Consider the following 27,329-nt stretch of genomic DNA (forward strand, 5'->3'; position numbering starts at 1 on the left):
TAGTTTTTAATATAAAATATTCTAAACTGAGCGTTTATGTTACTGATTCCCATTTTTAACGTAGTCCTCATTTTATTGCCAAACGATGATTATAATATAACACATTATCACGGCTTTATCCGCAAAGGGGTAAGCAGAGATGCAATTAAGGCATTGATTTTTCGTCGTGTATATTCCGTCCCATGTTGTGGGGCGAGCCTATCGCCATATCGGGCACAAGTTTCAGAATCTCAGCTGATACTTAGCTGGAAAAATATCATTATGCTCGACCTGGCATCGAAACCAGGACCTGAGAGCGGTATAGCACCGCGCACGCAATACAACTGTGCCACCGAGGCAGTCAATTTTATAATGAATTAGAGGATATGCCAGTGATATCTTGCAGGCCTCAAGCTGACCGCACCAGCCCTAAGTGCGATCCTCTGAACCAGAGAAGAGGTGTTTGCTTTCCAACTTTGAAGATGGGAGTCTCAATATAGAAAAATGACCCTTTGATAAAATTATGTACTTCAACTGTCGGTCACTATGTCTTTGTAATCGTTTTTCCGTTTGTATTTGAGTTCTCGTTAAGATGAATAAGTTTATTAAAATATTTTTTAGCACAGTTCAATTAAAGATACGGCTCATCAAAAGCATAATTTTAACGAATTGACTCGATGTCAAAACCTGAGAGGCACATACTAGTATTATCTATTCTTAAAATATGGGACGATGCGATGACAAGCCCTTTGATATGGGAGAAAGAACATATAAATGAAAATAAATACTTTCCAAACTAGTGAGTGTATATCTGTGCGAGTACTCGCAAAATAATAATCGTTGCTTACACCAATACGGACAATAAATATAAATTCTTTTAGAGGTCACGCATACCTATATTAAACTATTTTCTTGAGAAATTCTTATATTTTTTTATCATATAAAATAATGTCGTACAGTATCCATCGGAATATTTTTTAACGAACATTTGTGTTACGTGTACAATGTATATGGAGACGTGGTAGAAAGCAACTCATGAGCTTAGATATTTCTTCAACTGGTTTTATTTTGTAGATGGATGTAAAGATCTGATAGCATCTGCAATCGCACGAGCGTACGAGCGGAGGTGTTAACGTACGGGTATTAATCTATTCTGACCGAGTAATTTAATCATTTATAAGATGAGTTTAATTTAACAGTTTTCAATTCACATAAAAAACAAGGTAAATGATTGATGTTATTAAATTACGCGAATAGAAACTAATTCGCTTGAAGCGATATAATATGCAAAACATATTACGTGTTTCTTACAATGTAAAGTTAATTTTGTTGTTTCTAGATGAAATATATGTTTTATCATCACTTGGGTTAATTAGTATCTGTTGTGAAATGCATTGGTAAATAACACAGAGTGAGTAGTCACGTACAAGTTGAGCACTTTAGTTGAGTTTCACAGTGTAAATGACTTCAGTTTAATAATTTTCAAGTCGTGATCTCACATCAATTTATTTCACCGTTAATAGTGTGTCCTTATTTATAGGTATTATCTCGTCTATCGTTCGCTTGCATTTCGTAACGTTGCAGTTTAGCGTTATTTGCATATTCTGTGGTGTCGATGCGAAGCGGTCTCGACTGTCGTACATCGAATGCACCACAAATTATTATTATTTACCTGGACAAGTACGTTGTCTTTAAATTTTCGTGCAACAAAACAACCGAGCATTCTGTGGAGCAATAAAACAAAAACATTGTGGTAATCGCACGGACACGTTTATAAATCGTGCTTCTATTAACTTTACTCTTCTTTTTATTACAGCCACTTGAAGTAGTTTTGTAAATTTTAATAGAGATATGTGTGTCAATCGTCTTGTGAGAAAACTGACGCAAGAAAACCGCGATCACTTTCGTTGAATCGGCATATTATTATGCGGCAAATGCGTTCAGATCCGGTATAATGATCGTTTCTGATGACTTATTCTCTATTGACGTAAGATGTGATAATTTTCATTCTGGTCGCATACGCAAGAAGTAAATAAGTTTTTCAGAGAATGAAAATGTCGGGTAAAAACACGTTAATTAGTTCTACGATATGTATATAACAACATTATTATTAATATTACGTGTATTAAATTTGGTAATGTTTGCACTGGACAATCTTTAAGTAATTCTTTACAGAAAAACAGATTAGTGAAATATGAATGGTAGGTAAATATGAACTGATCGCATTGGTCGTGCGCGCCTCACAGCCCGCAGCTCGCCGCTGGGATGATCCAGATTCACAGCGGATCCTTTCACCGGCAGCCTTGAGCACCGCGTCCCGGGACTGACCATTACCAACGAAGCGACGTTGTTAATGTCCTATCGATTAACTTAGATCGGCACTAAAAGATTAACAACGTACTGAGCATAAATTCTGCCCTATTGTGGTCGATATCTCTCGTATATATTGGCTGAACCTAACGCAAATGTTAGGCCTGTCCCAGGCCATCCGCATCGATGACGAAAAGGACCGGACACGTCAACCAATTAAACCGCCGCGAGCGAAACTTTAAGCCGGTCGGAGATGTGACGCGCTCGTTTGCAATTTAAATCAATATAAAACATATTTACTTTTGTCATTAATGCCTTTTTAATTGGCCTCCATCGAGTTTCGTTGGATTTATCAGAAGTGGTTTCTTTTGTGTTGTTGACACACTTGTGATTTTTCGGGGTAGAAAAGTATTAAGTACATACATTTTATAGAAATGTATGTACTTAATACTTTACTTAATAAAGAATGATATAGTAAGTATATTATTTATTTAGAATGCTAAATACAGAATATTGTAATGAAGGAATTTCCGGGTAATGACATGAATAAATATAATTTCTTAGTATTTCAAACCGTAAATAGGTTATCGTACATTTCAAATATATTATGTTCTTCGTTTATTTACGATTACACTATGCATATTAATTAAACTCGTATTACCGTTGCAAACATGAATAAAACTTCCTTTTGAATGTGTTAAGAATATCCGTGTTTTTTTTGTAATTGTAGGGAGGAAAATGATGGCGCTTGTCCTCATAAAAAGTAATGTTCTCATCAATTTTCGTATGAGGTCATACGATAAGATTCTTAAGATTCTAAGGGATGCCATGTAGATTGTTTTGTTGCTTGTAGCATTTGTAGTCACTTTCGTAATGAATATAGCCAAATTACAATTCGTAAGAAACGGGCAATCACGCATGTTTACGGTAAAACCGGAATTATGTGTTTTAATTGAAGGGTTTATACTTTAGCGCTGTTTACCAAGGTAATTGCATCAGGTTTTGAGTGAAAACGATTTTTTTTTTACATTCCATTAATGTGCTCTAAATATTGACATCCAACGCTGTCTGCTCACAGACCATCCTTCACATGGAAATGCATATCAATGAGTATTAATAAAAAATAAAATGTTATAATTAACACATATAAATCTACGAATCAGGATAATAGGAGGCAATCGAATTTTATATTCAAGAGATTAATATGGTGAATCTATGAGAAATTTCCTCGTGGAATAAAATCAATTCTGTAGACATGTATAATATAATATAAAGTATTTCGCAAGTTTATCTGTACGACTGTACCGTGCAGAGAGCGGGTTTTAATTTAATCTAAGGTTCGGTATCGACTTTTTTTGTATAGTCTGAGAGACACATTTTTTTTTTTCAAATTTTATTTTATCTGTTATAAATAATAACTGTAGTGAGGTTTAAACGTTGCAAATTTCTCATAATCTATTATAAAAGACTGCGAAAAGTCGCTTAAAGAGGTATAAGTCCTTATATCCCAGATTTGTTTATTCATCACAAATGTCTAGAATACGGGTCGCTTACATCCAAGTGGGCGGTAATAACATAACAGACCACCTAGAGTTCTCTACTCTCTAGAGTAGCGATCTGCGGTACGTATGGGTCTTCTGTCCACTGCAATAAAATACGGTTAAGTATGTTAAGAGCATAGATTATAGTAAACGCAGAACTCTGCACTCAGAACACTACACTATAATTGCTTTCTAGAACAGTCGCTGAGAGTCCAACAATAATCGGCTTTAAGATCAGTGTAATATATATTTTTTATTTAGTACATTTCTATAAGCACTATTTACTAGAATAATTATGAATGCGAACATGCGTCGGTAAGGAAAGTCGTAACATTAAAACCGTGCTCATGTGTGTGATGCGCACTAAAACTTTATTTTTTTTGTATGTGTTACTAATCGTATAACGACGAGTGACAGTATTGCATTCAAATTATTAGTTAATATTCTATTTCTTCTGAGTTCTCTTTCCTTAATAAATATTTAAAACTAAATTCATAGTCTTGCGAACTAGCTGCAATACAAAGTCGTGCAAGTTCGCCCTTGTCGAGAGGTCAATTTGGCCATGCAAATATATTTAATACAATGGACCAATGCTTGCGTGAAGAATGCTCTCGGTCGCTTGGACAGCATTTGAAATTCTTAACAGTCTCGTTTTAAATTAAAAGCGACGTTTCAGTGCAATATTTGCTATAGGCAGACATTGTTTTTTGAAACTGCTAGCCATTATCGAAGCCAATTAAGAATTTTTCTAAGCCAGTACTGCGGCAAACCGATACTACACTGGCACCATTATATTTAGCTCCTCCGTTTCTATTTCCGTAAAAGATTGCTAGAGAACAAAGGTCAGCACTTGATCGACTTAATTATAAATATTATTTGTTGTATTCCCGTTATTTCTCGTTACGTCGGGGCATAATTACGCAGAGGCCTATTAAACTGACATTATAGTCAAATAATTAAGAGAACATATTATGAATGTAGATAGGGTAAAGTTATCTTAACGTTTTACGATAATGTATACTCTCGCTTAACTAGCAATCGTAATGGTAGAGGATAGCGTACGTGCCGGGTCTCCGACGCATGCGCGGCGCCCTCTAGCTTGCTTCTAAGCCTATACCTATTAAGGCGCTGATGAAAATCGATTTAATTTTATGATGAATAAGATATTTTCTGTGTCTGCATAAATAAATGAAATACGAATGGAATGGAATATGGTGACACACATACGGAGGAATACAGGCTCATTATGTTATATATTATGTTTAGGGAATCTTGTTCAGTTTTCGAGCTAAATTAATTTACATTTCACCCGTAGTTGTCTGACATCGTTTATACACCAACAGTATTTTTATTGTTTCTTTTAAACAATTTAGGATTCGATATGACATTTAGGCCAAACAAAGCTTTATAGATATGCTTCTAAATGTTTTTTCCTTATGGCCTGAGGTCAGTGTAGTGCGTCCTTGTTAATAAACGAATATTTACACATTTTATATTAGTTCTCATACAAAATAAACGGGTCTATAAGGTTTCTAAAAAATATCGAATTTCAAAAACCCATTCATAGGAAATATCGATGCATCATACTTTGTGAAACTTACAAAATAAGTAACGAAGACCACTCATTCTTATAGCCACAAACTGCAAAGTAAATTATTTTACGAAACCAAAATGAGTATTTCTCGGAATGAAAAGAGGATACAGATCATCGCTGCAGTTTAATTATATATATTAAAACCCCGAGGTGATTTCGTTTTGTGAAACAATATCTAATAGTCTTTCTAATCTTTAAAGATGTGAAAGAGATATGCTTCATTCACATTTGTTGTGAGAAGAACGCGAAACTATGCGGCTATTACGTAATTCCTGAGAAAATGTTTTAATGTAGCCGTATTAATTTAAAAATACGTCAAATATATTGTTTAATGGTTAAATAATAGTTTAGTGAGTTAAATAATAGTTTTATTAGTTTCGATGATTTTTTTATTGCCTGCAAATGAAATAAATGACTGTGATGAGAGATAGAAATGTAATTTTGCAATAAGTATACGCGAAAACGTGTGCTGATATTTTAATGACTAAAACTTGAAACTTCCTCAACAGACACATTTGATAGAATTACTAAAATCCATCATAAAAGACAGCGACATAATTACGAACTATAGTAGATATTATTTCGCAATACGATAGCGTTTGAAATGTTCGTATAGAATTTATATTGGCAGTTTAAACTGATCACGTAATAATTATACAAAACAGGGAAGATGGGACGTGTTTTGTGCAAATGACTCCTGCAAGCCGTCTGTGGCAGCGAAGTCACGCGGCATATATCAGTTGTTATACTCCGATCATTTGTGATAAATTAGACACGGCGCAGTCGAGAACCAATCTCGATGTTCGAGCAATCAACTTTGCGAAACGCGCCTCGTTTCCTCGTAAATCGTTAGTGGATTAGACGATACAAAATATAGCCGAGCAAATATACCGCTTCGAGTCGATACAGCTACTACACACAGTTATCATTCTTTTTGATTTAACATAGATAACATAATCGTAAACATATAACATAGTTTGGGTAATTTACAGGTAGGTGGGTCACGAATTTTTCTTAAATTTCGTAATTTAGCTTTGCGATTTCGACATTGATGAAATAGCATCACTTAACTCATTAATATCGTTGATCGTTCAGTGCAATGGTTTATAATGTGCGTAATATTCCTATTTAATACATAATCATTATTCATTAACAATACACGAAATACAAATAATAAGATTAAGTACCTTTTAATGTATAAAATACATACAGCATATTATATATCACGGCAGTTATCATATCCCAACACTTTAATATAGAAGCTTGTTGCATGTGTGACCCGGTTTTCTCGTCAAAAACTAGTTACCTGTCATTCCATTTGACCTATTTTACTCGTGTATTACTAAATATCTGTATGAATAAAATTAAAATAGCAAGCCGATTCATCCAATATCTTAGTAACGGTGCTTACTGTGACACCAAATACAATTCAATTTCCTCATCAGGAAAAACTGATACAGTTACATTGCACTTTTTATAATAACATTTTTATACAAATGTAGCCCTAAGTGGATACTTTGTATGCGTAATTATTTTTAAATTTTGGGGTTATTCCAATTGGTGGAATAAAGGAACTAGGTAATAAACGTAGTTTAAATGTTGTCACCGTTAGTTTTGTTAATTGATTGTATAAATAGTCAAAAAGTTAATACCGCTATGTCTTTACCATGAACAATTATTTTAGATAATGGTGCTAGTCTTTTATTACCAGCTTAATACGCAGTATGCTTAGATTAAGGAACTGGTGAGGTCCTGGGTTTGATTCATATTCAAACTTGTTTTCGATGACTGACGTTAATTACCAGGCGTTGGATTTAGTGCCCAGAATGACGATAGAATTGTCACGCATCACGTCATAATAACAAAACAAATCCGGCGAATTTTAGGCGCTTCAGTTATATCAACCGTTTCGAATATACGACGTTATGAGAATTTATGTCAAATAAAATAGATAATTTAGCCAGAATTATTTGTTTATTAGTGGTATAATAATTATAAACATAACTGTATTCAATGTTATGCATAGTAATCGCACTTACTGCGTTGCTCGATCCGAAAATAATTACAACTAAATAAAATAAACAACACTTTATCTACATAATACCTATACTGTCGAAACTTGAAATAAACAGAAACGAGTTATTCTCTGAATACGAAACAAAATCTGCACAAGTATAAAACTCTACCAGACATGAAATAGTTGAGCAGACGTTTGAGTTCTGTAGGTTTTATAATAGTTAACCGGCGCCAAATCTTAAAATGTGTTCAAACTAAATACTTAACACCACAAATATGTAGATCAACATCAACTGTGTACCTAAAAAGATAATAATGTTCTGTGCTATAAAATTTGTACTGGAATTTGGGTCATGTCAGAACCGATCACTCATTTGAACAAACTTTCTTACACCTTCGTTACAATCGGCTGTTCGGTAGTTGCTTGTAAAAAACACATGAACTAACCACAATTTCACTTATGATTAATATGTTACAACAATGGCAGAGATTAAAGACTGTTCGTCAGTTATCTGCTCTCGTTTCGGACTCTAAATATAACTTCTAAATTTAACAGGGTATTGTAATTTTAAAAAACTGGGCATTATAGTGTAATCAGTCCGCATCGATGTCATGTATACGGTAGCATCGAAAAAGGGATTAAAACTCGATACGCGCCTTTCGTGGCGCATGTAACTGCCTATAAAAATACAGAATGACGGTAATATTTCGTAAAGAAAAACATAATGAATAATAATCGCAATATTTTTATCAAGTAACGTTCACTTTTTACGTACGATTTATAAGTATTCCGCGTTAATACATTTTGATTAATAATATTAAGAAACAATGTCCTTCGTATTTAGGTAATTTTATATTTAAAAAACTGGTAGACCGTTTTACTTCCTGCTTTGCGTTTTAATTATAGTTACCTAGTGACCAGCGCCGCCTTCGCGCGAGATGCAGAGCATATATGCGTATTTTTTTTTCTTGTATAAAACATCAATGAATTAAATACATAATTCTTCCTCTTGATTTACTCCGTCCATTCGTGAAAACCATATGAACATCCGTTCGGTACGGCAGACAGTCGCGACGCGACGGTGGGACTTTGTTTTATAATGTAGTGATAAGGATTTATTATTACTCTGTCTTGCTAAGGCACAAGTTTCCAGAAATATTTTAAGACATCAACTTTGTAACACCTTAATTGGAATTGGTGGACCGAAGGAACGGTTGTCGTTATAAAGCCGATTCTTCGCGCCTGCTTCGCTTAAACTAACAACTTAATGTGTTCCAACGGAGATTATTGGCATTATGTTCATAATAATTTATATTATAAAGTACAATCGTTTAATATTTAAACGGATAAAGTTACTCATGATCTGCAATCGTAATTATTATTAACAATAATTACGATAGCGTTTGCGTAGATACTGCGGTATATGAGTCGACGAATAATATATGAATATAACTGCATTTATGCAATGGAATGACATTGTTTTATGTGCGTAAGAAACATTTTGCGTGCTTTTACAATATCTCACATTATGACATTTCATACTTTATATGTGTGTCAATCTTAATTTATATATATAAAAATGAATCCCTATTTCCCTTGGTCACGCCATCACGCGTGAACGGCTGGACCGATTTCACTATTTTTTTTTGCTGTGTTCGTTATTGTCAGGAGAAGGTTCTTATGAAAGAAAAATATCAAAAAAATGCGCGGATAGTTAGAAAATTGAAGAAAACTTAACGACAATATTAATTTTACATAACTGTTAGTGGTTTGACATATCTATTAGCGATCGACAGAATGCGTGCGTGAATATTATGTACATAGTTAAGACAGGACAACGTCTGTCGGGTCAGCTAGTATAAAATATATTTGTAATAGAGGCATAATGAATGAATAGAAAATAAGACTAAGCAAAAAATCCTTACTTAGAGAAAATATGAGAAACATAATAATAGTATCTTTATATGATGTAGACGTAAATAAATGTGTACAATTTTGGAAATGCTTATAATTAATAAATTAAATCTGCCCAAAATCGAAACTTGAGTTATAAAGCACAATTTACTAGCAACAATACTTATTAATTTTGTTTTCTTTAGTCTACCTCATAACTTAAGTATGAGTCACAAATGGTATTAAAATCAAAACGAGCTGAAGCCAATTATAAAAAAAATAGAGTACTTATTGACATTTAGTGCGTTATATATTTAACGTGGCGGATATGTTCAACGATAAATCGTAATCGGCTTTTAACGATTCACGATTGTACAAATAATTATGCACAAAATAGCTATTGTTGGTTGAGGCAAGGTTTCACTGTTTATAGTGAAACATGCACATTTAAATATATTAATGGTACGGGTCAGTATTTCCATCGCGTTAAATACTCATCAATACTTTCCTCTTGCTATTTCCCTTATATGTAAATATTTTGCATAAGAATCGGTAAATATTTTTAGAGTTTTCCATCTTCATACAAAACATATTATATATATATTAAATATATGACAGTCTTCATCATTTTTTTATTATTAATAAACACATAATTTTACTCAATTCATACAATTTTATAGTAAAAAGTGTGAAAAAAGAAATAATATAATTTAAAACATGTAAAGAAAATTTAAGAATTGCTTACTTACAAATATAATATTTATTGTTATGTAATCAATATGCGGCCGTTGATGTGTGCAAATACTGCATACCAGGAAGCTCATGTCCATATAAAGACAAATTACTAGTCAAGTTGATCTCTATCTTCATGCTGAGTCGTACGTTAGGATTCGAGAACTGTTGACAATCATATTATACGACAACTAACGGCAATAATCACTATGTCACAGTTGTCCAATGTGGAGGTATCTTCGACTGAGATATTCATCTTACCACGTCAAGAGGTTTGTTGTGTGAACGCATCGGCATTAGTATTAAACTCAGGTGAAAATGTCATGGCATCCTAATTTGGCATAATTCATTAAAATAACTTCAGTATTATGAAAGACCAGACGCGCTGTGGGAGTGCGCCTTCAAATATTAACTGAAGTACGATTAGTTTATATCTCAGGAACCAGGCACAATTATTGTTAAAATTTAATACATAGCAAAAACGTGTGTATTGTACGCAATGTTCAACCATTTAGTTCGATTTCATTATAATTATAATGAATGATTTATGGTGTTTCATGGAATACATAATATAAGACAGTGTAGACACGCTAAATGCTAGGATCTGCGTAAAACAATAATTTTTCATTATAATACATTATGAGGAAACTAACATATTTATGAGTTATTTTTTAAATGCTTTTTTTTAATTTATATATATATACGAACACTTCAACTTTGCTAATCTAATATAGGTAGATTTATTCCAATATATTATAATGTAGAGAATATTTCCATATAATGTATTCGCGATTTATTGGATAGATGTGGCAAGAAATTTAAATTCAAAGATTACGTTCTTGTCTTCATATAGCCTATAAAATTGTAGTTTCCACGTATACACCGCATATAATTAACATTTAAAAACGATAGCTCGTGACTCATAGAGGCGCTAATACTCTTGTAATGTTACACATATTTACACGGGAAACATTAAACATTCATTCCTAATGTCTTCATAAATGAAAACAGGTTTAAACTTTGCAACGGGCGCATGTACGTTTAGGTCTTATGTTCCTTGTTTCCATTTAATAGATTCCATTGCAATAGAATGAATAGATTATATTGTATCACTATTATAATATGTCATCCGAAAATGATCAACGTGACAAAGTTTTGCATAAACCGTAAAACGCTTTTTGCTAATATTTTCGCGTAATTTGTTAAATTATTGCAACCGATAATTAAAAATTAATACAGATATTGCAACATTAACTAATTGGGATGAACAACACGTTATTCCGCCTCGTAAACATGAAAGCTGGGAAGTTTTTGAAACTTCGAGAGTAGAAATGAAAAAATCACGAATAAATACATTTGGTGGTTTTATTTAAATGTCGAACATTCTCGTCAAACTAACAAATTAATATGTAAGTATATAAGTAATGCTTATGTTGATCTCACCAAAATACGAGAAAGTAGGCAAAATCAATCAATCAAAAGAAATCTCGTTCAAGTACTGCATACTACAATCGATTTATAATAAGTTGTAGAAGAGCAAGATGTGAAAGATCGTAAGAAACAAAAGGTGTGAGCGCATCGTAACACCTGCTCTTGTCTGATCTCATGCGAGCAATACAATGATATTTCACTTTAATATGTTGTGAGTGATAGGTGCAGTATACTTTCTAAATAAAATATTCTTAGTCATTTATACTTATGCTGTCGGATAATCTACGAACAATGGCTGACGGTGAAAAGTCATAATGTAGTTTAAAATAACGTTCTAATTAACATGTTTAATTACACTTTTACTTGTACGCTTCAGTAAGAAAACTCGTTGATTTGTCATAACATGTCCTCATATGTGGGCAATGAAAGGTTATTCACATGAAGAGAGTGTTAAATATACAGAAGAAAAAGGTCGAATACCTAACGAATTCAATCACCGATAAGTTGAATGAAAATTAAAAAGAAAGATATGTTAGCACTTAGTGTCAGCAGCAAGTATTGACACATGCCTGACCTCGAGATAAATGGAAATATTATTAATCATAAGTAAAAGAAGACAGTAGCATATTTAGTGAAAACGAATATATTGTGTTGCAGTTAGTTAATGTTTTAAAGCGTCCGTAATTTTTTACCGGCCTCCGGTATTTTATTTTCTCTACCCCATAATACAAATACAATTACTTATACGAAAGAAAAAAAAATCCAAGTATTACAAAATCGATTTTTATATAATACGCAATTTAATTATTTAGTTTCTATACCGGTAGTACCGGACCTAGCCGTGGACAGTATTCCCCACAGACTCTATCGAGTATAGAAAAACTCGAGCGGGTTAGTACTACTTTGTGATTATTCAGATTTGTGCTTCCAATTATTATGCGAACCGTACCAACCGACAACTAAATTTTCCTTCTTAAAGTTAACGTACCTTAGGAATGGTTTTGGAGGAGACATTCGGAAATGTTATAACACTTACATTACTCCTAATCAAATCATTTTTCTGTGATAAATATGAAATACTTTAAAGATTGAAGAACGAATAAGTAAAATCTAAAAACAAAAGAATAAAGTACTGCTATAAGCCATAAATAACTTTATATTTAAAGAAATTGCTATTCATAATTATAATACTTCACCGCCTACAATAAACAAATAGTCGACCTACTAAACGACGACATTTTTTCTCCCCACGGAAAAAATTTAGGAAATGTTTTTATCCAACGACACGCGATTGATTGAACATTTGAGATGAATAGATGTTTCTCATCAGTGCGGTGTGAAGCACGCAACACAGTGAGGAATTCGTAAGCCCACTATTTAACTGGAAAATCAATGTTAATGGGTTTAAACGCTGCATCGTGTTGTGCTAACGGTACGTTTCTTGCGATTACAAGGTCCTAAATACGACTGTATTAGATTAGAGTTTGTTAATATAATGCGCGTGCTACGTTAAACTAAACACATGCAGAACTCATATTTTATCGCCGAAAGTGGAGGCGAGAGACATGTAGAGCAATTCGGCTTTATGAAGCGTCTACAAAATAGACAATTTACATTTGATATTACAATTGCAATAAATAATACTTAGCAGAAGTTTACAATTACTTTTGCGACAATATACAAAATTAATATCTTCTCGTAGTGAATAAATTGAAGAAATGAGCACTAGCTGTTCATAACATGCGCGATAAATAATTAATTAACAACAATAATCATAATTAATCCGACAAAGGAAAATACAAGAAACAATATTCCTATATGTAGATAGGTTATTAACAGAATACAATAATTGAACTTTGTTTTACTTTAATTGGTAGTAAGTATTGTAAAGTATGTTATAAAGTAGCTAAGCGGCACTTTACTACATAATCTAAATCTTTTCGAGTCTCGTTTAATCCGTGAAGAATTTTATGTACATCTTGTAGAAGTCATATACACGAACAATGTTAAAAAATACGTCTTTTTAAATATATTGTTCAAATATCCGCCTAAGTAATCTAGTGAGGCAAAAACAAAAAGGGCAAAGAGTCAACATGTAGGTTATCTTTATCTATCTCTGTATGGTCTAGATATCATAAGTATCGGCTTGTATTGTAAGAACAACGTATACACGAGGCGATTAAAAAAATTAAGGTCATTTAGAAATTGAACACGAATATCTACCATTGTCATTATAGATCACTGAATTGAACTTAATTAACATGTAACTTGAATAAAAACTTATTTGTAATACTTAATGATAAAAAAACCTTAATAGAAAATTTTATTTAGAGATACAAGGCATCACACATAATTAGACCTATTAAGTCAACATTTTGAATGAAAATATTTATAACTTAGTGATAGCCGGGTAGCAATGGCCAGTGAAACTTCGAATTAGTTAATTGACATTACGGACTTTAATCTGGAAACCATGGTAACCCTCATAATGCTTAATAATTCCAAAGTCAAGAGTATCCAGAAAACTCAAACTTGCTTGCTTGGTGACAAAGACAACAAAGTGGTGGTACCTTCAAAGACGGTCCTTCGCATACATCAGTCTTATCATCTTTTTTAGTATGTCTATGCATAATGCATAATGTGGGTAGCTTATTATGCCGTTAGTTGATTTTAAAATAGAATTATTATTTAGCTTCATCTAATATGTTAACGATTTGCTGTAACAAAAATAAGCTAGTTGATGTATGCAATTTTTTTACAACATTACTACACCTTGTTCTTGTTAGTTCAGTTTCGAATCATATTGGTAACGTGTCGTGGCGGTGTAGCGGTCAAACTGGTACCAAACAGATATGACCGCTAATAATAAATAAAAACTTGAACAGGATTTCTAGTATAATCCGCATCTAAATAGTCACGGAAAAATGCTAATGACAAAAAACACGCCGCCGTTGTCTTATGACTACGTACACGTGCAAAACGTTTGTTTTAACTATTTAAAGTTTATTTAAGCTACATTTGAATATAGGAGAGATGGAACCCTTATGTATAAATTATAATTTAATAAAAAATATTATGAACGTGTCGTATTAATATGTCAGGCGCGTTGAAATCTTTTGTAAGCGAACTGTGCTATATTTGTATGATATGGCGATACGTACTAAAGATAGAATTTTACAATTATAATGTTGAGACGAGTGTTTATATATTGAAATTTTATGATAAAAAAATATATCCAAATATTTACCAGAGATAAAGTAATCATTGCTCGGCTTGCATGAATTGTTGTATCTATTGGTGACTTATATTCGTAAGAGTAAATTAAAATAATACCTGGAAACACGCATGAGCTGAAGGTAGTTCCGTGTCAGTTGACGTCCGGCAAACCTTCGACGTTTCCGAACAAACACAGTTGAATCACCAGCTGGGGGCGCTGCGCGGTCCGCGGGGGAGTCTACCGCACGAGTGTACCAGGGGCCGGGGGGGAGGGGGGTCTTTCTATAGCGCGCGGGCGCAGCGTGCGAACACACGCCTGCGAGGTCGGTGTCTTTTTACTCGCATTACCTCCTGACATTCGAACTTAATGGAGTTAACTTATTGAAATTTAAGCACAACCACTACCGATGTAATGGAATAAAATTAGGTTATCGTAACGAGAAAACGGTGCTCGAGTGGCCATCTTTAAGCTCTCAACGGCCCAATAGGAATTCGAAACATTTAGCATGAGTGGTGCACGACAGATTTCTGTCCGTCTCGCTCGCGCCGCGCACCTCGCCGTTAGTGCAACTGGAATAGATATAACACTCGCCTCTATCTACCAATACTCATTGTTCTTGGCCGTAATGGAACAAAATAAAGACAGCACAGTGGTTTTCGTGACTGCGAGACGGAAATATCGCGGCCGGGCAGTCAGAACAGAATGGAAAATAAGGTTTATAGGGTCGATGGCCGGGCGAAGGAACTTAAAATTGGATTTTCTTTAGAATTATGTTTCATTTAGGACACGTCCGTCATTTTATAATAGAGATCGAGAGATTCTCGTTCATTTACAATGAAACGTCCACGTTTCAGTTTACAAACAAATATTTTCAAAGACACCTTAATGAAAGCTTAATGTGAATGATATGTATAGAATTGAAAATCATAAATCTCTTTGGAAGAATAGGGTTCTAGACAACTCCATAAAAACATTGATCATTGATCTATGAACCAGCAATATCAATAGCTCCCAGCTACATTTGTGTACTAAGTTAACTGTAAATCTCATTTAGATAATTGCAAGTAATATATATTTAAGACTTTATTCTCTCGATATATTTGTTATTACAGAGTGTCCATTGATGCTTGCGAAATTATATCAAAAATAGGAAGAGCGCGGGAGTGCGCGTGAGTTTGGTGGAGTACGCGGGGTCACGCGCTCCCCGTGAATCCTGTAGCGGTATGACGCAGACGTAGCGGGACCCGGCGTCGCAGGCTCCCCGCGCACGGTGCTCGGCTCCCCGCGCTGCTCTCGCCCGTAGAGACCGTTACGCCGGCGTCCTTGGCTGAGTTCTTTCTTGCGCGGGCGCAGCAGGTCGGTGTGAACTCGTTCCGCGCTGTCGGCGCGCGTGCGCACGTGTGCCGCGTGTCGATGTGTGCGTTCTTGTGCCGCTGAATCGCACGTGTATGAGTGCATCGGATTAGTCCTAACGGATATTACGGAATTTCTTAGATAAAATGCCACAAATTTAAAGTAGCAACATTATACGATCAGTATCTTGTCGCGGTTATGATTTTTTGCGCTACACAAATGTTCGACTTATCCCTCTTAGATCTTGATAATTTTGTTTAAATCTTTACGTATCAAACGCACAAAATTTTTACTTTCCCACGTAACCATGTTATTTAGAAATGTCAAGTTACAAGACAATTACGTTTATACAAAACATGTAGTTCTTTTTTATACATAATTTATAATAGAATTGATTTGAAAAAAGGCACATTGGATATAGTTAAATTACATGTACATAAAGCTAATACATATTTTTTGATAAACCCACGATTTTATGTAAAGTATAAAGATTAGGCGAATATTTATACAAGAATGTTATATTTCGATTTTAAAAAACAACCAATAAACCAGCGACAAAGAATATAACATGTCACCAGACAGCGGATTGCATGTACACATACCAAAATTAACATATGACTTATTTTTAAATAAGTTCTGCTCGAGTTGCCGAATGCGTGAAATATTTTTCTCAAAATATAAGTTTTACTGTGCAAGTTTCCGTAATAAAAACAGTTAATTAAGTATTTGGTTTTTCTGTGTGCGAAAATTAAGATAAATCCATTCGGCGATTTTTGCGTTTATTGCTAACAAACACCTAAACATTCAAAAATCTTCAGAAACTTTCACATTTACAATAAAAAATATAGGTGACCGAAAAATGGATAATAAACACAGGGTATATTACTATGTTACTTTGAAAATTTATTAACTGTATTTAATAACAATAAAAAAAGGCGAGAAAGTGCATTTTTTTAGAATCTTTAATTACTTAATATTAAACAACATTTTAATGTCTTACCACTTTTATATCCTTATATTTTCAAGCCTGCTTTCTACAGCCAGTTACATATAACGGCTTTGGGAAGTTCTGATCAACAGACGACCGCTTCTTTTCATTATTGCCAAATGTTGTCAGAAAATAATATACATAGTATTAGTTTAGTAATATTCAAATTTGTAAAACCTGATTTTGCTTGCAATTTTATTTTATACTAGTAACAACATAAAGAACAGAATGTACTGTGTTGCTATAAATAACTTTTGACATTTTGTGTTTTAAATAACTTCACAACAATAGAATCGAATTTCTGAATAATTTTGCTCCAGCCGTTATTTAAAAAAATACATTATTTTTTTTACCTTGTAATTCAACTACAAATTTATCATTATCATCAGTCTATTATAGAACTGTGGTTGACGTAGGTCGCACGCCAAGGTCGACCCACTGAATCCTGATTGTATAACCGAGAGCCGCTTTTTGCATTTTGTAGCTTGTTGCTGAGGATATCCCGCTCTATAATTGCAAAATATGTTATGACCGGTGAATATATAAATAGATTATAAGCAATTTAAAGATACAATGTAGATTCTTTATACCGCCAACTCTTGTCTACTAATGACATTTATCTATGAATTGCACCGCGGCCTTACACAATGTTAGTTTGTGAACAATAACTTTACATTGGGTGTTCGATTGAGTACAATTGGCGACACAATGATTGAACACATAGGAATTTAATTGTCTGTCTAAAATTATGGGAGCAATTAATGTTATGCTTCAAGTAACTGAAAATACTTTAAGAAATTAGGCAAGGCAAGGCAAGTTGAATAACAAGGCTAATATATTGTTCCTTAGTCATTTCCAGTAGCTAAACTTGTTCAGTAGCCATCCTAAGAACCAAGTTATATACTCTATGCAATATGCAAAGGTACAACGTGATCTACGCCTAATCTAGCAATATATTCTAACATCTACGATGATTAACGGAACAGAGACTGAAAGCAATGTTAATGAACTTTAGACCAAACTCAACTATTATACTAATACTATAGGATGACAAGCGACTTGCATATTACACTCGAACTCTGGGTCGCAACATGTAATTTCGTTTATACATCTCCGTGTAACAATTTTAACAGATTGAGTTTCGATTGAGACCACCCAGTTTTCGCTTCTACTTGGCCGTGGATGTGATAGATGGCTAACCTACCTGGGCGGCCATCAATTACGTTAGAAATCATATTCCAATGCTGGGTCTCATTACTGTGTTTATATCGCCATTCCGATATGCTAATGTATTAAAGTTTTGAATTTCACCGATTCGTTTTACCGAGATGGCTTCACTCATCAAGCAGTTGAAGCGGCTGGGGGCGTGGTCGGACCTTAGACCCATGGCCTTTACAGTAAAGAGGTTCCCGAACGTCTACGGATCGAAATGGTGTTTGACTCGTCATACTTGTTAGACATTTTATACTAAATACCGAGGTGGTGGTCACGCCCGGTTACGTGTCGATGTAATTAAGATTGCGGAAGTGTTGAAGTTGGTATTAAATTTATTAGGACGTAAATACTTTTTGTAGATAGAATGGCGAATTTCTTCCTGCACCGGAAACGTCGCTCTCGTTTGATATAAAATTTTCGATCGTTTAGGAAAATAAGTACCAGACTTAGTAGATAACCTAAATGTATTTAACATCTAATTTTGTCAACAGGAAGTTTAAGGAAAACATCGTGAGAAAACCTTATGCACATCTGAGAAGTTCTCTATAGGAATTTCGAAGGTGTGTGAAGTCTACCAATCCGCACTAGGCCAGCGTGGTGGACTAAGGCCTAATCCCTCTCAGTAGTAGAGGAGGCCCGTGCTCAGCAGTGGGCAAGTATATAATACAGGGCTGATATTATTATTATTATTGTCAACAGGTTGAATGACTTGAATCAGGTGAGACGGTAATATTATTCAACAATAAATTACGTGTAAACTTTACTGTAGCGTCTAGCGCAAATAATGTGACTCTCATTTGTTCTTTTAATATTAGTGGCGTTTGTACATCACAGGCGAAGGGTCCATATAACCAGATTCATGCCGACTTCCCTTTTGCAACTTATGTAAAATATAACTATCATTAGAACGATTTGTAGCTATTTATGTATGTTAGTACCTATATGTTGTGTCGGGTTCCCTTTCGGCTAATTTCACAAGTTGTTAAAAAAATAATGTTAATATGTAATGTTGTCCGACTATGCTTTGTTATATCACAAGATAGGTCAATGTTCAACAATACGCCACTGTCAGGTAACGAAGTTGAAGACTCGTGTTAGTAAACACTATACGGCAGATGATTTCCTTATAGAAGGTACCTAATATACGAGAGTCATATCCATTATACAACTCTACATTTGTTATATAAATGCCAATCAAACGAGGAATCGTAAATAATTTGCGCAGCCACCTGGTAATTGGAGTTTGAAAGTCTAAATATATTTGATTATTCATCCCGCACATGATGGTTTCGTTTCATTTTTTATAAAAGTAAAAGTGAAATTGCAACCCATTAATGTACCAATGCAGGGCAAAGGCCTCTCTCTCGAAGATGCGCGGTGTGACGCGTGTCAATTCTTAGAAGGTCCGTAAATAATGTGGCCGTAGTTCTATTTACGGGCCACGTTTAAATTGACAAGTCGTAGTCGAACAAAAATTGCTCTTTACACTTTCACATGACTGTTTTCCTCAATTTATTTTGGTTATTAGATGTTCATATTTGGCGATGACTGTACAACTAATTTCGAAATCGGTAAAGGTCGATCAGAACTAGTGTTGTGCGCCGCGGCTCGCGTCGCAGCAGACAAGGCGCCGAAAGTGCCCAGTTGAAACAATCACACACAACTTTAATTACCTTTTGCGTTTATTATCGTTTTTATTTAGTTGAAAGCTTTTAATGTGATGAGGCTAATATAGCGGTGCACTTATGTGTTGAGCAAGCGAGCAAGGACGTTGCCGCCGCCCCTCCTCCCCTCCCGCGCCCGCTCGCGCACCGCCCCCGCCCCGCCCCGCACCCTCGCCGCGCCGCACACCTAGCGCGAGCGCGGTGTTGCCGCAATACGCGCGTTAATACACGAGCTTTAATACTACACCACGGCTTAGCACGTTGACCGCCAGCCATGCATCTAACACTTGCCGAATAAGTTATTTCAATATCACTTTGTTAAACTGTACTTGTTGACACTAATAGGTACATGTTATAATATTTAGTTATGAAAATAAAAAGAGAAATATAAAATTAAAATAATTTCAAATATTTCAATATGCAGAAACTTTATTTTTATGTAATATAAGTATTAAAATAATGGCGTAGACCTCATTTTTAAATTCAAGCGTTTCTCTAAATATTAATCATAATTGACCAATTATTAACCTTATATATAATGATTTTAAAGTCCAAAACATGATAAAACTTATGCGCGTTGCTAAAACATCACGCCTTGCCTACGTATCGCTCCATGAATCAGATTAATGCACGTACACGGTGTTATTAGACGCACACACCGGCCGCTGGTGTGTGTGTTGGCGTGTGAGGGTGCGTGTATGTGTGCTCGCGCACGCCGGTGCGCGCGTGTATGTATCCGCGGGAGGTTCAACGTACCAATAGCACTACGCGAGTTCCTTGTTCCACTTTACCACTAACACTACGTTATTATTGTTCCAATGGAGTTTCCGACGCGAGTGTAACATTTTTTGTAAATAATGACCTTATTTTTAACTTTGTATCAACCGTACATACAATATTATAAATAAGTCCGTAGTGAATATTATAAAAAGCTTATCTATTTTTTATATTTAGATTCCCTTTATAACATTTCGAACGCTTAAGAAAAAACTGTTATCGTTTCCTTATACAGATCCGCTTGGTCATACCTAAAGGTTCTAAGAAACATTATTTACGCTTATATTGACCGGGGAACGACACGACACAACTAGGGACTTGTTTTCGCCCTTATTAATGTTATAAAATCATAATTTATTGTGCGATTTTAAAATAATGTAATAATATACCAATTACAAGTGCGTAGTTGCGTACCGCGAGTTAAAGCTTAGCGTAATAACTCCTCGTAGTCATAAAACGATCCGTCAGTATAACCCAATCATTATATCTTGTTATTAAAATAAATGTCAGTTAACAAGGCACAAAGGATAACTGAGGCGACCACAGTTAATGTCAAATCTGACGATTTATGAAGTGAGCAATATTAAACTCCTGCGCAGTACAAAAGACATCAACGCACAAACTTTGTTTTGTGCATTTTCTGTGATAGCTGCTCTCTGTAGGTTTTACGCAAGAAATTATGATATCTGTGGTAATGGGATCATGTAAAACTTATTTGAGTATTAATAATCGTAGTGGATCTTTATGGAAATTTTACTACGTCATTTACTTGAGTTTAAATTGTCCGGTTTTAACGTTGGAAACTTTTATACGGAAGTTATTGGCTCAGCAAGTTAAGCGTCGTGTTTTTAATAACCGTATAGAATCACGGACCTCGTTAAAATTAAGATCTCAAAATCCAATTTATAAAATTATAATATAATGAAATACCTAGTTTTTAATTTATTTTGCATTTGAAATAAATGTATAATTACGTTATTATTTAAATGCTTTAAAACATTATTCTTCTTTTAAATATTTATAAGGCCTGATGTATACCATTTTTATATAAAGGTCTGATAATTAACGTTCTTTGCATCCAATGAAAACGCTGTCGACGAAAAAAATAATTTCAGGTCTCACTAAAATTGATATGTATGTATTGTCATATTCTATTTATTTTTTAAATATCGATACAACTCAATTTGAAATTTAACAATCGGCAACAAAATAATAAGTGGTGTGCCAACCGTGTTGTGTGCACAATATTTTACGAACTAATATAAATAGCGGCTGACTATGTGCAACACTACCTCATAAAATTTTATAAACTCGTTTTGCAACATGCCAACTGAGTTTTTTAAGTGGACAGACTCAATTTTTTTTATCTTTTTCGTTAATACCTTTATAACTAGGTGTATATTTTTTGAACTTTGATTTTATCTTTTAATATTATTTGGATAAACTAATGGATTTTGCCGAGACGTTATGCCTTGTCGTTAATGCAGTTCAATAACAATTTTACTGTCATAATAAATAAATGCAGAAATTATCTCGCTCAGTGACACAATAGGACTGACTGCTTATCCCATTCTCTGAACAAATAACATCCTCTAGTCGTATAGGATCAGTATAAACATTTTATAAAACATTTATATTATTGAATATTGTAACCAATCTTTTAATACTAATAAACAAAATTAACAATAACTGTAATAAAGTGAGAACACATGATATAGTTCATTGTTATTTTCTTTATCAGTTCACGACAATGATAAATATTACACTGATATTAGACCTTGCTTTTCACTTCACAACTTTCAGTCCCAACTTCCTACATCGATATGCAGCATGCTGGACGGATTTAACTGCTGGAAGTTTATTACAAATTAATTTTAATTCAATGCGCCGCCTATGGAATTCTGCCTATGTCTGGCATAGTGGCATATAAATGTAACAAAACGCTTTTTAAGCATATTTTTAAATTTATTTATATTATCTATATACCTGTCTTGGAACAGTTTTAAATTAATCTATATCTAAAATACGGATTTCTAGAATATTTGGCCTATGACGCTAAAAAAATATAAAACTTTCACTTCAAGTATTTAAGACACAATACGAATATAACAAAATATGTCTAGTATAAAAAAGGTAGCACTAGAGACTGGCTAAAAAGGCCTTCTTTAATTAAAAAGTCATATGGAAGCGAGTCAAAGATCCTGCCATTAGCTCGAAATGCGCTGAAAATTAGATAAAAAAATATTTATGTGTTGTATACGTTATGTTTTGCAATTCTTCAAACTTAGAATCTGATGTTCCAAGGAATGCGTTGACGTTTAATCTCATGTATATATTATGTCCGAGAAGCGAGAAATCAATAATGTATATCAATACAGAATATGACATCTCGCAACGAGGTGCGGTCAGCGTTGGCGGACGCGGTAGCTATCACGCGTAAACTCATGACTCACGCCATGTTTAAGGGATTCAAAGCTCGGTTGCTAATAAAGTATATCTGGCTGACTTAATAATCCCTACTGTGCTTTAGAGAACACATTACTGTTTTACTTTATTTTGTAGTTATGTACGAAGAATGATCAGCTTGAATGAGAAATATTAATGTCATTAAAATGAAAACGCTAACAAAGACGCTTATGTTTATGGGATCAGATTCGTCTCAACGTCTCGTCTCGTTAAATTCGTCAACTAAAACCATTAAAAATTTTAAATTCAGAAGTTCTTGATAAATTAGTTTTTTTCGTAATGGCGGGTTTTTAATGACAGCACGAATGATGTCAACTTAGGTTTGCATTAACTAGTTGAAGCAACTTTGATTTTCTTGACGTGAACGAAATAATTTTAGCGACTGCTGTGTATAAAGAACTAAAAACATATAAATAAGGAGGATAACGTATAAATTTTTACGAATTTTGAATAATATATATAGGTATTTTCATGTTAAAAATTGTTGCACGTCATGACGCGAAGGGTAACGCGTAACGTACTGTTAATATAGCATAGGCTGATCCGTCAATAATAATATACTTTAAAACAATCCATTACTTTAATTCCAATTATTGACAGTTAAACTGGTGTCCTTTATTGCGAGCAGGATGCAAACATCGTTAAGTTTTCCTCGCGACATGTAATTATGGATGTATAACAAGTATATAATTTATGATGAATGTAATGTACTCATGATTGATTGAATCAAATTTTATTCTTATTATTCGCGTTTCCGACATGTCAGTGGGGAAAGTGTCTCGGATCTACATATTTCAGAACCTGCTAATTATACAGTTGGAGTCGTCAAAACTTGATTAAAACAAATTGACCGTAACTTTTATTTATTTGCAAAGATACATATAGTAGTCTAAGAAACTGATTGCCGATATGCTTATTCTCTTCTGTATATATTATTGGTTTCTTCAAACTATGCTTTAGTTTAGCTTAGCTTAGCAAGTTAATTGTAAATATATTATGCATGTTTTTGTAAAATATATATAATACTAGGGGCTCAAAGAACGCCACCTCGTAACGCAAAGAAAGTTCTGGATAAGAAATGTATTAAATTTAATTTCTATCAACAACTTTCTTAACGGATGCCTAAATGATATAAGGAACTGGCTGCCAAAATTCCAGTTTTAAAAGTAATAGTTAATGGTTACTAATATTTTCTTTGTCAATGGCATTTCACATATCTTTATGTATGAAATTGTATTGTTATAATTTCCGATTCTTTTAAAAAGTTAAAACTTTTTACAATTAAGGCCTTTTACGCTTCGTTCTTATTATCGATATTATAATTACCTAGGCTCATAAATATTTGCATCGACATCAAAATAACATCCGAACCATTATTCTTAAAGTATAAAAAACTAGTTCCATTTCCTTCTCGCTTAAAAACTGCTAATATCCGCTCTCGATCTGAGACGAAGACTTTTTAATATGACTCTAAACTATCTAACGGACACTTGTAAAGTGCATATTATAAAAATTGTCATTTTAATGCAACCTGACAGCAAGCACTCACCTACATTTTAAATTAAAAGCACTTTTTCAATCCTACAGATATAAGCTGAACCACTTGTCAAGGAGTTTCACGTTTATAACGTTTGTTATCGGATTATTTATTGAATTTTTTGTCTGTCAAAGATAAAATTCAAGGGCATTATGTGGTAGTCAAAAGAATTTAGTGCAGAAGCTTTTACCTGAAGAAAAATTTAAAAGTGAGAACTTATAGATACCCAGCTATTATAGTTATGGAACAAACTTTCCAAGGTATGTTTGTATCACTTAAAGTTCCTTATTTGTGATTGTATTAAAAAAACTGTCTCACCATTCATTAACTCAGAGTAATCACTAAGTGACATAAGAAGTATGCAAAATATAATACAGATAACATTCACGTTCATAACAAATACCACATACACAATGTACAGCGCACAGTGCCGTGGTGAATGACAAAGTGTTTCTATTGAGAACCATTCAAACATTGTTAACTGTTTTAAATATCAATGGGCTTTGATAACACGTGTTTTGTTATTCAAACTTCAGACGGTAATTCTGTCTGCGGTGTTAGGGCTACACTAACGCCTAATAGCATTATTGCAATAATCTTACAAGGATATTAGACATTTGGGTACAGCATTATATATAAAATGTATCCTAATGTGGCTACTCTATTTCGCGCGATCTTTTTACGGGTTTTGATATTTTTTGGTCATACGAGTCACAACGGAAAACCAGATGGAATATTATGATGTTCAATTTGTTTAATTATCTACAACCTCTTTGAATACATGATTACATGACGAGTATTTCTTTAAGGCGATACCTCAAGGTCCATTTTCATACATTTTGTTTCGGCTTTAATCTGGGTAACTAAACAAGTATTGGCAAGTAAAGAATTTAAATTCACGTCTAGTTAGTGATTAGTTCTCGCAGTTGAAAGAAAAATGTAAAAATACTTAATAATCATGGATATTTCGGCCTTTAAAATTTAATATGACGAAATTTTAAAGGCCGAAATATCCATACTTGTTTAGTTACCCAGATTAAAGCCGAAACAAAATGTATGAAAATGGACCTTGAGGTATCGCCTTAAAACGATCCATTTCTAACTACGGTAAGAATAATCGGATTTACAAGACAAGAAGGATTATAAAGAGTCTATTATAACATTATTGAATTATGTGCCTAAAGGTTAGACTAGTTGTAACTTGTCTGCCATCGATCGGCGTCGAATCGCAAACGAGCAGTCGCGGGACGGACGACGTCCTGCCCTTGACTTTTGGCCAACATTACCGGCATGAAATCAGGGTCAATATGTTATTTTTGTAATGTATTTGCAGGAATTTCTTATCTCAATGCATATCAACTAACTGATGTCTGATGTTTCAGGTCAATTACAAGAAATTTCATGTCTATCAACGGTCGATGTCGATAAATGTCTTTTCTATACAAACCTATTTAATTTTTGAAATATTAAATTATAATTCAACAATATATAATATTTAAATAAGGTATTTGTACCACAAATTTATATAAATTTTTGGACGACCTTGATGAGGATCAATAAAAATAGGCTAATTAATAACTATAATGTATGTGGAATGTTATAATAGACTCATATCTAAAAAATATTGCTATTGATTTTTTATTTATTGTAACAACATCAAAAGGATTTATTTTTTAAGACGGAAGAAGTTTAGCTTCATCTATCTTCTTTCGAAATGGTGATCTCAAACTCAACTAATTTACATAAAAATTTACACACAATATCGCATTTATAACTTTACGTTTTGTGTGTGTATATCACTATCACAAATGACGGAACTGCAACATGTTTTGCCTCGCCGTTGGTGGGATATTTCAACACGAAATCTACGTACGTTTTGTTAGCCTAGATGTCGTAAATAAATAGTAAATTACATAATTATTATAATATATTTTTTTTAAATCATCATACTCGTCCCATTGCCGATAATACCATTATTATTATATATTTGCTCATGTCTGCCATGGTGTTTTAGCTTGATATTTAATAAAGTAATTGTTGTTTATAAACTAGAGTAACGTAGTGATAGTAAACGTTTATAAACGCATGAATTTTTCATGTAGACAGACTGTAGTCTACACCATCCGTAGAGAGGTATTTTATCTTAATAGAATCACAGTATAATCAGTCATGTTCGATAAGCGTTTGTATTACTGAGCCTTAAAGCCAAATAAACAAATTGTTACAACAATCGTTAGAATGACAAATTCTTGTAATTCATACAAAGATTTGTTCCAATCAGTTATCAGTGATATACTCATAGATAAGCATTACTTTGGTCCCGTACGACGCTGAACCTGCTGCAACCGGACCTCGTTTAGCCGTTTTCGCTGTTGTAAAATAATTTACTATATTACATTCACAGATGTTAAATCTCACATAAATTTATATCGCGCGGTTGATACTTTATTTCCTGGAATGTATTTTTGTTCTATTTGTGTACAATGAAATAATTTTGCGTCACAAAAACCTGCCCGACCACTTTTCCTCAAGCAGGTAATTCACCTTAACCGAACGCAAGTATTTTTTGTGTAAATATGTTAATAAAATGCATCGGGTCGAAAACCGCGAAACCT

The 27,329-nt window shown here is 33.8% G+C and overlaps 1 protein-coding gene across 2 annotated transcripts in view; it reads right to left on the bottom strand.

Annotated features, from left to right (window-relative positions):
• LOC115445764 (zinc finger protein MSN2) overlaps nucleotides 1–27,329 on the bottom strand; it is a 74,632-nt gene that overhangs the window by 17,383 nt on the left and 29,920 nt on the right. Inside the window, exon 1 of one of the 2 annotated variants that reach the window (XM_030172177.2) lies at nucleotides 14,831–15,181. The exons of the other annotated variant lie outside the window; for it this stretch is intronic. The gene's annotated coding sequence lies outside the window, so the exon portion shown is untranslated. Of the gene's footprint in view, nucleotides 1–14,830; nucleotides 15,182–27,329 lie in introns of those variants that run through there. 2 annotated transcript variants of the gene reach the window in all.

This window comes from Manduca sexta, chromosome 28 (assembly GCF_014839805.1).
Source record: "Manduca sexta isolate Smith_Timp_Sample1 chromosome 28, JHU_Msex_v1.0, whole genome shotgun sequence".
Taxonomy (NCBI): Eukaryota; Metazoa; Arthropoda; class Insecta; order Lepidoptera; family Sphingidae; genus Manduca; species Manduca sexta.